Here is a 6776-nt window from a genome sequence, read left to right on the forward strand (position 1 = left end):
ATGGAAGATACACCCGGCGGCCATAGGTTTCACTAGTGGCTTCTCTCAAGATAGCATAAGTATTACGGTGGGTGAACAAATTACTGTCGAGCAATTGATAGAAAAGCGAATAATTATGAGAATATCTAGGCATGATCATGTATATAGGCATCACGTCCGTGACAAGTAGACCGGCTCCTGCCTGCATCTACTACTATTACTCCACACATCGACCACTATCCAGCATGCATCTAGAGTATTAAGTTCATAAGAACGGAGTAATGCTTTAAGCAAGATGACATGATGTAGAGGGATAAACTCATGCAATATGATATAAACCACATATTTTTATCCTCGATGGCAACAATACAATACGTGTCATTTCCCCTACTATCACTGGGATCGAGCACCGCAAGATTGAACCCAAAGCTAAGCACTTCTCCCATTGCAAGAAAGATCAATCTAGTAGGCCAAACCAAACTGATAATTCGAAGAGACTTGCAAAGATAACCAACCATACATAAAATAATTCAGAGAAGATTCAAATATTGTTCATAGATAATCTTGATCATAAACCCACAATTCATCGGATCTCGACAAACACACCGCAAAAGAAGATTACATAGAATAGATCTCCCAGAGATTCGAGGAGAACTTTGTATTGAGATCCAAAGAGAGAGAAGAAGCCATCTAGCTAATAACTATGGACCCGAAGGTTTGAGGTAAACTACTCACACATCATCGGAGAGGCTATGGTGTTGATGTAGAGTCCCTCCGTGATCAATGCCCCCTCCGGCGGAGCGCCGGGAAAGGCCCCAAGATGGGATCTCACGGGTACAGAAGGTTGCGGCGGTGGAATTAGGTTTTCGTGGTGCTCCTCGATGGTTTCAGGGTACGTAGGTATATATAGGAGGAAGAAGTAGTTCGGTGGAGCCACGAGGGGCCCATGAGGGTGGAGGGTGCACCCAGGGGGTAGGCGCGCCCCCTGCTTCGTGGCCGCCTCATTGGTTGCTTGACGTCCACTCCAAGACCTCTGGATCACGTTTGTTCCAAAAATCACGCTCCCAAAGGTTTCATTCCGTTTGGACTCCGTTTGATATTCCTTTTCTGCGAAACACTGAAATAGGCAAAAAACAACAATTTGGACTGGGCCTTGGGTTAATAGGTTAGTCCCAAAAATAATATAAAAGTGTATAATAAAGCCCATTAAACATCCAAAACAGAATATATAATAGCATGGAGCAATCAAAAATTATAGATACGTTGGAGACGTATCAAAGGTAAACAAGTAAGACAACTATGTGAGTAAGCAAGCACAATATGATATAAGTAAGGACTAAGAGACAAGTAACCACAAGTAGAGAGTTAGGTTAGGAATAACCGCGACTCCGAGAGATGAGGATGTATGCCGATGTTCACTTCCTTGGAGGGAAGCTACGTCACCGTTAGAGAGGTGGATGTTACCCCGAAGGCACACCAACGCCACGAAGCCTCACCCTATTCTCCCTTTGCGACAACACCACGGAGGCATTTCTCAACCACTAGTGGTAGACCTTGGGGTGATCTCCAAACCCTCACAAACTTTCTGAGGGTAATCACAATGATCGATTCCTCTCCGGATGAATCCTACCGCCTAGGAGTCTCCAACCTCCAAGAGTAACAAGAACGACGGGAAAAGCTCAAGAACTTGCTCAAATCACGAATTCCTTTGGTGAGAAGAAGTGAAAGGAGTGGATCTATCACTTGATTGGAGAACTTCTCTCAAATGTTCCTAAATCCCTTAGGGATCTAGGATTTGGTGTAGGGGATCAAGAGAGAGAGAGAGAGAGAGTGAAATGTGTTCTTGGAAAGCTCAAAGTGAATGGTCAACCTTATCCCATGGATGGAGAAGGCTATATACAATAGTAGTGTAAAAAATGACCGTTGAGCCACTTAACGTACTGCAGTTGTCGGACTCCGGATAATACCGGACGTCCGGTGGCACAGATTGGACCGAACGTCCAAACATGCCGCCAGTCATCCGGTCGCTGGGAATCCACCAGGCCACCAAGCAGCATGAGACACACAACCACCGGACGTCCAAACAGTGTCGGTCAACCAGTGACCGGTCGTCCAGTGAGGATCGGAAATCCGCTAAATGTGTTGTGTTGAGGTTGTACCGGATTTCTGGAGAAAAACAGATGTTCGGTGTCTGGTCATCCGGAGAGGACCGGATTCCCGCTAATTTCTTTATGTGAAGATGCACCGGATATCCGAAGAGTGCCAGATGCCTGGTAGGCTATGAGGGGTCGGACGTCCGTAGAATTCCGGAGTTCCAGTGACAATCAGAGCACACTAGCTTAGGTTCACAACAGATTTTGTGCACGAAGTAGTGGAAGTACTAGAGATGAAACAGAGATGTTGTGAGAGGATACTTTGTGGGTTTTGGGCAAGTCTTTCACGAAATCCGATGATCCCCTCTTAATAGTGCGGGATCCCTATACTCAAGAACAAACCGAAAAAGAGCCAAAGCTATTGTCTTGTATCTCCGCTCTTGAGTGATATATACTTGTCCGCAGTCATGATCCACACTTGGACCTTGAGACTTAATCCTGAGATATACTTGATAAACATGATTATTCCCCTATGTGCATGTTGTCATCAACATCAAAATAATATTAAGGGCATGATTGCACTTTCAATATCCCCCTTTTTGGTAGTTGATGACAACATACATGCACTTCACAATATTTAAACAAAAAACTTTTGAATATCGAAAGGATTTGTTGCGGACCTCCCCCTAAACATGTGCATAAATAAAATAAGCATGAGGAGAGCTCCCCCTCAGTTTGATACCAAACCAACCAAATCTCATAAAGTAAACATGATACCATAATATCATAAAAGGCTCAATATATAGGTGCATTACTCAACCCATAAAGGTTCATCACTCATAGCATAGTACATAAAATTACAATAAACATAACATGGTTCGATACAAGCTAATATCACAGCATTACATGGTTTGATTCAAGCTAATATCACAACATTACATAAAAGATAAGTGCTTACTCCCCCTTGGCATCAAGTGCCCAAAAGGGGCGAAGATAAACATATAGAACATCATAAAGCATCATCATCATCATGAGCACCACTGCCACCAGCCTCGTCAAAGAAATCAGACCACTCAGGACCCGAGGGAAAGCCAAAGTCAGAAGATGGTTCCTCAGGAAGACGGTCATCATCACTCACATCAAAAACTCCGGAGTCTCTAAAACGAGCCTTCAAAGCATTCTTCGAAGTGATCAGGCCAGTGACAACATCGTGATTTTGGGAGCAGTGAAAGGTAAAAGCCTTCATCATGGCAGAGTGAGCCTTCCCAAGAAAGTGAGCAATGCACCCAAATGGTGTGGATCTAGAAGGAGCAGAGGAACATGAGCAGCAGCTCGGCGAGCACTAGTAGAAGAGGAAGAGTCCTTGGGGACCCAATCATCCGCCATGTGAGCTGGAATGACCCACCGCTCATGCAAGTGAGTGCGGACAATGGGAAACGGGGCCACACTATCGATGAATGCCTGAAGAAAGGGAGCATGAGGAAAGGCCCGCTTGTGCTGAAGACAAGCTAGACGGATCTCATGCCACAGAAAATGAGAGACATTGATCTTCCCTTTGGGAGACTCATAGAGGCAATGCATGAGATCGATGCAGTAGCTATTGCAAGACCCCTTGTCACCCATCTTGGGATAAATGGTGTGAATGACACACTGAAAGATAATGAAGAAAGGAGAGCGCCAAATGGAGACTTGGTTCAACCCCTTCTTTTTCTCCTCATTAGTCATGTCAATTATGGGTTTGAGAAGATGCGCACATGCCTCAGTGCCATTGGGCCTATGGTTGGGGTCATCCTTCTGAATTTTGAAACTGGTGTCAGGAAAACCAAGGGCTATGACAAATTGAGAATAAGAAGCTGGTGTCAAAGGTCATCCAAGTGATAGTGTTATTTGGACGAAAGAAACATGTGGCATAGAACTGATGAATGGCAGCTTGGTTAAAATCGTGTTGAAATGTGAATGGAGCAGCAAGACCAGACGCCTTGATGAACTCAATAGCCCCTGGATATTTCACCGAATGAGCATGAATATGCTCTAAGTCAATGCACACATGCAGAGACTGACCCTTAGGAATGATGACACTGGTAAAAATGCCTGCCTAGATGTAAGTGTGAAAGCAATCGTCCTGAGAGTCGCTAGCAACCGAAAATTGGTCAACATCATGACGAAACTTAAGGTAGGAAGCAATGGGAATCTCATTGAACCTTTTAACTTTGCGGCCGACAGAAAGAGGAGTTTCAAGAGAGATGCGACGGGCATCACCTTGAGGTTGCACCGGAGGAGGCTTGAAAGTGGGCCTCTAAGTTCCTGGCTTGGGTGCAGTGGTGCGAATAGCAACAAACTCGGCCCGCTCCATATGTTCCAGCTCATCCTCATAGTCGGATTCCTCCGTTGAAGAGTCGCTAGCAGGGCTGCGAGGCTGGGAGGCACGCTTCTGAGGACGAGCCCATTCTTGTGAATCATCAAAACCACCACAACAAGACAGACAAGAGGACCCACATGGGGCCTCCTTGCATGCAGAGTGCTTGGTCCTTGGCATCCCGACCTAGAGGAGGAGGGAGACCCAAATCAACAACCCACCTCCATAGATCAAAGGAGAATCGATTGATGAGAGGAGGAGAAAAAAGGGTGCTACCTCATAGGAAAGAACGAGACGGAGGGAGACGCACATGGCAGCGCCAAAGGCACGACGCGGCCGTGGTGACCCAGGCAGCGCAGAGACGACGAGGGGCATGGCCGGCGCGCGACTACGGTGAGGAGAGGCGAGACAGGGTGTGCGGTGGCGGCGGACGAGAAAAATGGGATCAAGCAATTTAGGTTAAAGAAACTACCCCAAACGCACCCCGCCCTATATATACGGGCCAGAAAATGACCGGATGACCGGTGCATTATGGAGGCTCGGTGCCTAAGAGGAATCAGAAAATGAGCCAGGTACCGAACGATCGGAAAAACTCGGACATCTGATGCGAGGAGACAGAGCCGAAATTAATGGAAGACCGGTCATACCGGACGCCCGGCATGAAGATAACAGAGTGAATTTTACGGACGTCCGGAAAGTACTGGACAACCGGAAGCTCTCAGGAATTTGGTTTGAGAAGGACAAGGAATATTTTGGTGCCAGTGACTATCATAGTGAGATATGATTTCAGTATGAAGTAAGTGGAAAAGACACAATATTAAGCAGTGAAGATCCTATGGCTGAAAAACAAACCGCTCAGATAATGTGGTAACTGATAAGAGCGATGGCCGATGCCACCATGTTTGAGTATATGTGACATGACACCGCAAGGATTTGAACTTTGGGTGCATAATCACTACTCCATCATTTAAAGCACCATAGTTAGAATAACATGGTAGCTTTGAGAGTGTTTGTTCTATTTATGCATTACCTAGAGTGAGAGTACTCATGAGTTGAGTGTCTCCCCCTAAATTTATGCCTACATCAAGACAAGACATGAGATAAATGTATGAATGGGTACAAGATTTCACATAATGTTGTCAAGCTCCAAGATACCAAGTTCATGCCTAAGTTGACAAAACCTTGCTTCATCCAATGGCTTGGTGAAAATGTTGGCAAGTTGCATATCTGTGCCAACATGAGCAATATCAATGTCACCCTTTTCCACATTATCTCTCAAGAAATGATACCTAACATCAATGTGCTTGGTGCGGGTATGATCTTTGGGATTCTCAGCAATATTGATGGCACTTTCATTATCACATAGAAGAGGAACATGTCTATAGGTGATGTCGTAATCCTTCAAAGTTTGCATCATCCATAGTAATTGAGTTGCACAACTGGCGGTTGCAATGTATTCGGCTTCGGCGGTGGAGAGGGTAACACAATTTTGTTTCTTCGAGGTCCAACTTACCAAAGAGCGTCCAAGAAATTGACATGCACCGGACATGGACTTACGATCCACTTTGTCTCCAGCCCAATCCGCATCCTTGTACCCAATGAGATCAAACTTAGCATCCTTGGGGTACCATAGACCCAACTTTGGGGTGTGAACAAGGTATCTAAGAATATACTTAACCGCCTTATGATGACTTTCCCTAGGGAAAGCTTGAAATCTAGCACACATGCATACACTGAACATGATCTCTGGTCTAGATGCACAAAGATAAAGCAATGAACCAATCATAGAGCGGTAAATAGATGGGTCGAAAGGGAAACCTTTTGTGTCTTTAGTGAGTACATTTTTTGTTGGAATGGGTGTCTTACATGGACTAGCATCGGACATGCTGAACTTCTCTAGAATATCCTTGAGGTATTTTGCTTGAGACAAGAAAATTCCTTCTTGAAATTGTTGAAATTGAAATCCGAGAAAGAACTTCAAATTTGCATTGAGTGACATTTCAAAATTCTTGGTCATGGAGGCCGCAAACTTCTTGCACAAGTGAATGTTAGGAGAACCAAAAATGATATCATCTACATAGATTTGGCATAGGATCAAATCACCCTTGTCCCTCTTAGTAAAAAGAGTAGGATTGATCACCCCTCTCACAAAACCATCATCGAGTAAAAACTTCTTAAGATGATCATACCAAGCACGAGGTGCTTGTTTGAGGCCATACAAAGCCTTATGAAGTTTATACACATAGTCTTTGTGATCGGGATCAACGAACCCAGGTGGTTGTGATACATATACTTCTTCTTGTAGAGGACCGTTAAGGAAAGCACTCTTCACATCCATTTGATGTATT

Source organism: Triticum aestivum, chromosome 6A (genome assembly GCF_018294505.1).
Source record: "Triticum aestivum cultivar Chinese Spring chromosome 6A, IWGSC CS RefSeq v2.1, whole genome shotgun sequence".
NCBI lineage: Eukaryota > Viridiplantae > Streptophyta > Magnoliopsida > Poales > Poaceae > Triticum > Triticum aestivum.